Source organism: Nicotiana attenuata, chromosome 11 (assembly GCF_001879085.1).
Source record: "Nicotiana attenuata strain UT chromosome 11, NIATTr2, whole genome shotgun sequence".
In the NCBI taxonomy this organism is placed as follows: domain Eukaryota; kingdom Viridiplantae; phylum Streptophyta; class Magnoliopsida; order Solanales; family Solanaceae; genus Nicotiana; species Nicotiana attenuata.
Genome location: NC_031999.1, coordinates 44,035,283 through 44,045,625, shown reverse-complemented (window position 1 = coordinate 44,045,625; position 10,343 = coordinate 44,035,283).

The following is a 10,343-nucleotide window of genomic DNA, read 5'->3' as shown; positions in this document are numbered from 1 at the left end:
ACGTTTATCTAATTTATTTATTTAAAAAATGACTTCTGTGCATAAGTGATCGAAATCATTGTTCATCTCCTTTTCGTTGTGAAGATAATTTCCTTCACAAAATTTATAATTCCAGTACATTTTAAAGTATCATATTCAGCATGGCAAAACACTCCATGTAGCTAAATAATCGGAAAAATGATAATGTATAGCCGCTCTCAAAATAATAACAATTTATATATATATATATATATATATATATATATATATATATATATATATATATATATATATATATATATATATATATTCTGTATGTTATATAAAAAATTATACAAATATTATATACTTTTTCGANAAATACTAGCCGAAAAATATATATATTTGTATATGTTTTGCATATATATATATATATATATTCTGTATGTTATATACAAAATTATACAAATTTATTTTCGGCTACCGCATGTAAAAAGTTTCTAACACGGGCTAAAAATGAAAAAAGCCCTAGATAATTATTATTAGAGGTGTTAATATTGTGATACCTTTAGCTATTCGCCGGGCTCGGGGAGAAGAATTAACTCAAATAGTCGTATACTTTTATATATATATTCTCCTTAGTCAACCCTTTACAATGTGCTTTTATCAAAAAGTGAAGATCCCCTTTTTGTTCTTTATCCCTTCCTATTTATATGGGATATTCTTAAAAAATCCTAAAAAAGTACAGCTGGAGGAATATTCAGTGGAATATTCCTTCTTTCTAATTTAACTTATCCTACCGTTATTCTCACACCCTCTGCTTGACCTCGGCCCTAATCTTTCTTAAGGCGGCTAATCGCCCTCACGCTGTGGTAGGCTTATTCTTCGATCACGTCCATTTGTAGTAATAAGTCTTAGCCAAATTTTGACCCATATGGTTAGTCCCTCTACTTGTTGAGGTCGTGATCTTGGACGTCCTCGATGAGCGAATCTTGTCTGCAATCGTTTAAAGGAAATTTGGTCGTGACGATCGAATCAAATTGGCCGAGGTTGAATAGGCGTCGGGGCTGCGGTTGATGTGGTTATCGTAAAATGATGTCATACCACGCGCGTCATAATTACGCGTCTTCCCAATGCGATGTCTGTGCCTCAGTCGCTTCGGATTTGGTGCCGTTGACGACTCTTTGCCTCGATTCCAGTGTTACCCAACCCTATAAGTAGAGGAGAAGGGTTTCATTTTCAAAACTTTCAGCATTTCCCTCGTTGCATACATATCATTTTTCTTTGATCTTCTTTTTGGACCCTTCAGTTTCGATTTCCTACAATTTCTTCAACTTCATTCCCCGATTTCTTTCCCGGCTGATACCTTCTTTCTCCGACTTTGTTGCACATACTTTACCACGGAAACATGTTAAATTCCCCCCATATTCACGACGGAGTCACTGATGCCACTCCTTTAACGGTGGCCATTCCTCCCGGTTGTGAGGAATCCATGGCTGATGAGGAAGAAAGTTTCCCCACTGCGGAGGAGGTGGTTCCCAAGAATCCTTTGGTCAAAAATGACTTCCCAAAGGAACCTGCTCCCGCTCAAAAGCTTTCTGAGACGGGGCCGCCTCAAATAGCCGACCTCCGGTCCAAATACTGCATACTTCCTCACGTCGAGATTATTCCGGTGGGAGACGACATAGTTCAGGTTCACCGACCTGGATATTATGCCTTCTATGTCTACCCGTTCTTGGTTGGTTATTCTCTTCCTCTTCCCCCGTTAGCGGAAGAGTTTTGCCGCTTTCCCCTATCCGTACAAAGTTTTTCTGATGCCGGCGAAGTATGCGGAGTTGGCCGGCTGTGAGGTTAACATTCGCCATCTGCTGCATTTATTTTCACCCAGCTTCTATAGAGGCACGCTGATACATCTGCGGCATCGTGGGGTCAAAGGGTTGATGGCCGGGATGGATTACAAGTCGAACCGGCGGTTCTAGCATAAATACTTCTTCATCAAAACCGAGCACCTGGTGGCGGACCCAACCGGGTTTCCCGAGCAATGGAACTATAATCGTAAGTATATTGCCGTATGTCCGTTCTTTTCTTTTTCCTTTTTTTGCTTTTGAATCTCATGGCTTCCTTGTTTTCAGCTGAAAGGCGTGCACCTTCTCCCGTCTTTGACATCGAAGATAGGGTGGCTCGCGTGTTACCCCATACCGTGGGAATTCACGATTGGGCGTCCTTCCACAAGCGTTTTGGGCCCAAGACCCCGTCCAGTAAGTGTTATTTCTCTCTCAACTTATTGTCGTTCACTATCATTTTTTGATGCGACCTCTCTTTGGTGCCAGGTCGGCGAGTTTCCAAAGTGAAGGCTCCAGTGCCTGCATTTCGCTAAGCTATCGCGTCGGCTGGAATGCAATTTGCCTTAGCTGAGTCTGCTCGAGGAGGTCGGACTCAAGTTCTGCCAATGAGGGACTCCGCCCCTCAAACTATTGCTGTGCGGGATAGGATATCTTCACAGCCTATCTTTCACCTCGTAGAGGAGCCATCTAATGGCGAGGAGACATCATCGAGGAAAAGACGAGGTTGGAGACCGGGAAGGCCATTGTCGCTGACGTTGAGCCGGAAAGATTCATCGCTTTGGAAGCGGGGTCTGTGCTTACACCGGATGTGGAGACTGTTTCTATGGTGGATTTCATCATGGAGAGAATACCCTCTGGGGTTGAGGGAGTTCGTGGTAACGGGGAGCTTACACGGGCCACAGAAGGTGGCTCATCATCGGCGGCCGGTGGAAGCAGACTACGACCTTCTGGCCAACTCAGAACGGGCGGTGCCGGCCTTTGCTTCCCTGTGCACGACTTCCGAGAATACGACGCTACAGATGATGAGAGATGCAGATCTTTTTAAGAAGATGACCTCCAAGTACAAGAAATATCGTACCAAGCACCGAACTTCCGATGGCTGACTTTCTCAGCTAGGACGACGAGTTTTAGCTGCTTCGTGATGGGCTCAAATAGAAGGACGATGAGTTGATGAAAAAAGATGAAGAGCCGAGGGAGAGGGACGTTGTGCTTATGAGGTCTATCAGTAGGTACAGCGAGCTTGAGGCGACGCTAAAGGCCAAGGAGGAAGAGATCGAGGTGAGTAAGGGGGTGATGGATGAGAACGCCGACCTTCAAGCGCAAGTGGCGTCCTTAACGGATGAACTTGGGCAGAGGGAGGCAAGGGCTGTCGATCTGAGGGATGAGCTGACTACCACGATCGAAGAATTTGGTCGGGCTGAGAAAGGCATAATGGCTGCTATGGCTGAAGCGGCGGCCCTAGATGACGCCCTCCGTGTTTACAGGTCTGAGCGGGCTAACGAGGTGGAGGCGTCGACGCTCAAGGTGGCGAGGTTGGAAGAATGGATCCAGGGTTTGGAGGTGGAGTTATCCGAGTTAAATGGACAAGTCGTTATCTTGAGGGCTGATGAGACATGATGGCAGGCACATCCGTCTACATCTCATACTTCTGTCGATCCCGTTGTGCTGCGGGAGTTGTATGAGATGTGGGTCCATGCCGAGGCTCAACTTGATGTGTACAAGTCTTTGAAGGCTGCCGGGAAAGTTTCCAAAGCGGAGCTTGAGGGCGTCCGTGTCAAGGCACGTGCAGCCCGTGAAGCTTGTGGTTACGACCCTAGTACACCTGTCGGGGATGAGGATGACGATGCCGAATAGGCTTGCCTCTGATCCCTGGTATGATGATGAGTACGCCGATGGGGATGATGTGGCGTGAAGCTTTTGTACTTAGTTTTTTGCTTTGCTATTTTTGTGAGGGCGTCCTCGAGCCCTTTGTAAAAGTATTGTAATCTGACAATTGAAATGGAACAATTGCCTTTTTGCTATGTATTTTTGGATTCCCGTCTCTTTTATCTTCTTTTTTTTTGTTGTGGGGGAGTTCCTGGTTTTTCAGCCGTTTGTATATGGTTGATATTGGCTGAGGCGAACAATACCAGTGGGGTCAAATGCAAAGTAATTCGAGCGAGTCGAATGTAAAGTAATTCGAGCGAAGTCGAATGAAATAATTCGAGCGAGGTCGAATGTAAAATAATTATAGCAAGGTCGAATGTAAAGTGATTCGAGTGAGGTCGAATGTAAAGTAATTCGAGCGAGGTCGAATGTAAAGTAATTCGAGCGAGGTCGAATGTAAAATAATTCGAGCGAGGTCAAATGTAAAATAATTCGAGCGAGGTCGGATGTAAAGTAATTCGAGCGAGGTCGAATGTAAAATAATTAGAGTGAAGTCGAATATAAAGTAACTCGAGCGAAGTCGAATGTAAGATGTAAAATGACTTGGTGGAGTTGTGCAAAGATGCTGCTTTGTTTATTTCATTCATTGGAGAATATTACATGTTTCTGTTTGTTCGATATATACATTGGAGAAGTTCCAATGTACCTAGTCCCTTCATCGTTCGGCCTGGAGAAGTAGTCGATAGGCGGGGCGATGAATTATACTTGAACTTCGAGACGTCCCCTTCGTCGCCTCATTAAAAACCTCCCCGAGAAAACCCAATTGGAAGAAAACACGGGTGAGGGAAAAAGAGTACGACATAGAGAGCGTCCGTTTTCAGAAGTTGAAGTATTTGAGGTGAGCGACGTTCCAATTGTTTGGTAGTAGCTTTCCCTCCATTGTTTCTAGTTGGAATGATCATTTGTTTGTTGCTGCCATGATTTTGTATGGCCGGTCCCAATTGGTTCCTAGTTTACCTTCTCTTGGGTCTTTGATCGCCTATGTTTTGTCCTTGAGTACATAGTCTCCGACTTTGAGTGGTCGTACTTTGGCTTTTTTGTTGTAGTATCGTTCTGCTTGCTGTTTTTGGGCTATCATTCTTATGTAAGCCATGTCTCTTCGCTCCTCTGCTTCGTCGAGGTCTTATTTCCTGTTCTCATCGTTGCTTGGTCCGCTCTCATTGGAGTATCTCCAACTTAGTTCCCCGACCTCGACTGGTATCATGGCGTCAGTCCCACAGACTAATGAATATGGCGTTTCTCTTGTGCTTGTTTTTGGCGTGGTGCGGTATGCCCATAGTACTTCTGGTAGTAGTTCCGACCACAGCCCCTTGGCGTCTTCGAGCTTTTTCTTCAAGATGTTTAGTATTGCTTTGTTGGATGACTCGGCTTGGCTGTTGCCTGCAGGGTGATATGGCGTGGAGAGTATTCTCTTGATGTGCCATTTCTCGAAGAATTTAGCGGTCTTTTTCCGGGTGAGTTGGGGTCTGTTATCACAGCTGATTTCTTTGGGAATACCAAAGCGGCATATGATGTTTCTCCATATGAATGTGATAACTTCCTGTTCGCACACTTAGGCGAATGCACCTGCTTCTACCCATTTGGAAAAGTAGTCAGTTAAAACCAAAAGGAAACGTATATTACCTCGCCTCGCTGAAAGTGGTCCCATGATGTCCATTCCCCATTTGATGAATGGCCATGGAGATGTGACTGAGTGGAGGTTCTCGGCCGCTTGGTGTATCATAGGAGCGTATTTCTGGCACTGTTCGCACTTCTTAACGTAGTCGGCGGCTTCCCTTTTCATGGTGGGCCAATAATAGCCTGCTCGTATGAGGTATCTGACGAGGGCCCGATTGCCGGTATGGGCACCGCAGTGGCCTTTGTGTGCTTCTTCGAGGACGCCTCTTGTTTGGTTTGGCCCTAGGCATTTTGCCAAAGGGCCACCAAACGTTCTTTTGTACAAGTCTTGGTTTATGACGTTATATCTGGCCGCCTGTATTCGAAGCTTTTTGGCTTCTTTTTTGTCTGATGGGAGTACTCCCTCTTGCAAATATGTTATAATACGGTTGTGCCAGTTCCAAGTTAAATTTACAGAGTGTACCTCAAGTTGGTCTATTGACGAGAGGAGGAGAGTAACCACGCTTTCTTTTCCGCTTATGTCTTTTGTTGCTTCTACTAATTTGGCGAGGCCATCTGCCTTGATGTTTTGTGCTCGAGGTATTTGATCGAGTTGACATTCGTCGAATTCAATAGCTTATGAATTTCTACCCGGTACTTTTGTAGCCTTTGCTCTTTGATTTGCAAAGTTCCTGTGACTTGGTTGACAACGAGTTGTGAGTCGCATCAGAGGACGACTCACTATGCTCCGTATTTAAGTCGGGGCACCGTATGGACTAGCGAATGAATTTGCATGTTGGGACCTCGAGTACGAGTCCCAATCCAGATCCTGACGCGTTGGAAGCGCCGTCGGTGTATAGGACCCATAGGTCGGGTAAATTGAGAGAGGTACGAGAAGTTTCCTGCTCGGCTTCAGGCATTATTTTTGCGCTGAAATCGGCGACGAAGTCAGCGAGTACCTGTGATTTTATTGCTTCGCGGCTGATATGTTATATCATGCTCGCTCAATTTTATGGCCCACTTGGCCAATCTTCCCGACAGCTCGGGTTTATGTAGGATGCTCTTTAGGGGGAAGGTCGTGGTCACCAATATGGATTGACATTGAGAATATGGTCTAAGCTTTCGTGAAGCTATGACCAATGCCAAGGCCAACTTTTCGAGGTGGGGGTGCCGTGTTTCGGTGTCGACCTGGGTTTTGCTAATGTAATAGATTGGGGACTACGTTCCTTTGTTTTTGCGTACCAGCATCGCACTTACTGCGACCTCGGATTCTTCCAGATATATCAGGAGGCACTGGCCTGGTTCTTTTTTGGTAAGTAGAGGGAGCGAAGATAAATATGCCTTTAGTTCTCTTAAGGCCTCGATGCATTATGAAATCCACTGGAGTTCGTTGTCTTTTTTAAGCACGTTGAAGAATTAGTGACATCTGTCGGAGGAACGTGAGATGAACCTCGACAGGGCAACTATACGGTCGGTCAACCTTTGTTCATGTTTCTTGTTGGTCAATACTTCGGGTATTCCCTCGATGGCTTTGATTTGGTCGGGGTTGACCTCGATGCCTCATTGCGACACCAAAAAACTGAGGAACTTGCTCGAGGTTATGCCGAAGGCACACTTTTCGGGGTTCAGCTTCATGTCGTATTGCCTTAGTATATCGAAGGCTTCCTTTAGATGTAAACTTCCATTGTTTTGCCGAGTTGGTCCTTGAACATCTTGGTGACCAGTCTTTGATAAGTCGCCCCTGCGTTCTTCAATCCGAATGGCATGACCCTGTAGCAGTACGTTCCTTGGTGGGTGATGAAGGTGGTCTTCTCCTGGTACTCCTCCTCCATGAGGATCTAGTTGTAGCCTGAATAGGCGTCCAAGAAATTTAATAACTCGTGTCTTGCCGTTGCGTCGATGAGCTGATCGATGTGAGGCAACGGGAAGGAATCTTTCGGACAAGCTTTGTTTAAGTCCGTGAAGTCCACGCACATGCGCCATTTCCCATTTTTCTTTTTCATCATCACCACATTGGCGACCCATTGGGGGTATTTAGACTCCAGAATGGAGCCGTTGGTGAGCAGTTTCTCTACCTTTTCGTAGACGGCCTCGTTGATTGCGGCGTTAAATTTTCTTCTGACTTGTCGTACTGGTGGGTAGAGTGGGTCGACGTTCAGCTTGTGCATGGCAATGTTTTTCGGATACGGACTCAGTTATCCTTGGGAGTCCTCTTCCTGATGATGATGTCTCACACACTGAATTGAGGAAGTTTAAGCTGGAGCACAAATTAAATAAAGGTATCTTCTTAGCACCAAGATATAAGAGTACTTCCAATGTATACTGATGAAAGAGGTTTAGAAGATCCAACTCACCGGTAGTGAGTTTCTTACTCCCATATCGGCATGGGAGAAAGCAAACAAATCTGCGTTGTCGATTAAAAAATTATGAAATTTACTTGGTTCTGAGAATTTAAGGCTGATGTAGGCCTTTTTTACTGTGGTCGCTGTTGTCTAATTGTACGGGGTCGAGGTCCTCTATCGTTGACCCTGTGGCTTCCACGACGTCAGGATCCTTGATAACATCTTTTTGTTCGTCGAGATCGGGTCCCAACTTTGGTAATTGCTATGCTTCCGAGCTTATTCCCCTTAATTGTTGAGTGTGTGTACAATCTTGGGCGATGCGGTATCACTCTTGGGCCCTGCGCTGTTCGCGTCTGATGCTGAATATCCCCTACGGAGTAGGGACTTGATTACTTGGTATAACCTGGACGGGATTGCTCTCATGGCGTGTATCCAGGGTCGCCCTATTATGGCGCTATAAGCTGTGTCCTGGTTCATGACATGAAACGTTGTCTCTAGGGTGACGCCTCCGGCCATAACGGGCAGCGTTATTTCTCTTGAGGTTCGCTCAACTGCATTGTTAAAACCTGTTAGTGTTATGCAGCGCGGTACTATCTTGTCCTCGAGCTTCATTTATGCGAGGAATCGAGGGTGGATAATACACGCACCGCTTCTGTCGTCTACCATTATTCTTTTTACATAAGTATCTAAAATACGTAAAGTAATGACAAGAGCATCGAAGTGAGGAAAAGTCAAACCGTTGGTATCTGACTTATCGAAGATGATACTGTCTCCGAGGTCATCACACCGTTCGTGGGTGATCGACCGCTTCAGTTTATGTGTGGTGGTAAACTTTACATGGTTGATTGCTGCTTCGTCGCCTCCACACCGATGATCATTTGAATGGCGGCGGGGGAGGGTGGCTTTGGAGGGCCTTGGTGTTGTTCTCATTCGCGACCGAAATTGGCTCTTCCTCGGTCGCTCATCAACTCCCTTAGGTGTTCTTGGTGAAGCATGTTCACCATTTCTTGCCGTAGGGCTATGCAGTCCTCGGTCTTGTGACCCCGCTCCTGATGGAACTCATAGAGGACGTTCAACTTTCTGGTGCTTGGGTCGGACTTCATCTTCTGTGGCCATTTCACCTTCGGGCCGTGTTTCTCCAGTGCGTACACTATCTCTGAAAGAGAAACACAAAAATTGTGAGCAGATAAGAGTGGTGGCATACCTCCTTCGTTTCACTGAGTCCCTGTATTCGGCTTGGATGGTCCTTCTGTGTGGCGAGGAGATGAAGGGATGGCCGTTCTGACATATGGTTGGTGCCTATCCCGGTTGAGGCGCGGACCTGAATGGTCTCTTCGGCCATCATTACGGCGATCTTTCCTTGACTCCGTTTGGACTGACGTTAGCCATTGGATTGGACCGTTGAGGTCGTCCTCGTCTGCTCTCACCTCGGCGCAATAGGCGTTGTGGATTTCTTCCCAAGTGGTGGGAGGGTATTTCATGAGTCTACTTAACAATTTTTTGGTCGCACTCGACCTATTCCTGTTTAACCCATTTTGGAAAGTTGCCACTGCCATCCCTTCTGATACGTTTGGCAAGCTCATTCTTACTCTGTTAAACTGAGCGAGGAAGTCTCTGAGTCTCTCGCCTGGCGTTTGCCTGACGGCGAATATATCATTTACCCTGGCCTCCGTCTTCTTAGCTCCGGCGTGGGCAGTGACAAACTTGTCGGCCATTTCCTCGAACGTTGTTATTGAACGTGCCGGTAATTGTGAGTACCATGTTAAGGCTCCCCTCGTCAGGGTTCGCCAAACTTATTTAGCAACACTAATGGTACCTGCTACTTTGAGAGGTCCTTGCCTTTTACTGCTGTGACGTAATGAATGATGTGATCTTCGGGGTCTGTTGTGCCGTCGTATATCTTCAAATATGGTGGCATATTGAAGGTCTTGGGTATGGCATTTGGGGATGCTTCCTCGCTGTACGGTTGTTCGACGAACCTGCCGACATCCCGTTTTGGTAGAAGTTTTGGGGCGCCTGGTATCTTATTAACCCTTTCTTGGTGTTCCCTCATCTAGTCTCAGAGCGCTTTATTCTCGTTCTCTATTTCTTCCATTTTATTTAGGATGGCCGCAAGTGCGTCGTTACCTGCATCAACAGCGGTGTGAGTGTTACCTGTTGGTGGAGTTGGTTGCTCGTCAGCGGTTGCTATGGTATCCGCTTTTATGGCATTTCTATTCGTCCGCTGAACGGGTTTGTCGAGTATGTCGCTTAGAGTGCTTGTCAGCCACGTCTCCAGTAGTTTTTTGATTGCTGGTGGCGCTTCCTCAGTTGTGGACGTGGAGGATCCCCTTTCACGTGAAGCGATTACATTTTTATGAGGGGGAGGTGAGTCGCTCCGCCTGGGTGTAGCACTCGGCATCGCATTCTCCTCGCCTTCTTTGTTAACCTCGTTGATGGTGTTCAAGAGATTGGCAGTGACATCTACTACTGATTTTAGTCTTTCATCTCCTTTTCCTGGCATTGTTAGTTCGTCCAAACGAGAAAAAGATGGATGATGATGTTGTTTTTTTTTTATCTAGAAGGAACAAAAATTTTAACTAGAAAGCTCCCCACAGACGGCGCCAAATTGTTCGAGCAACAAGTGTTAAGCTTTTTGTTAAACTAATTAATGAGGAAATAGGGGGGGGGGGGGTGG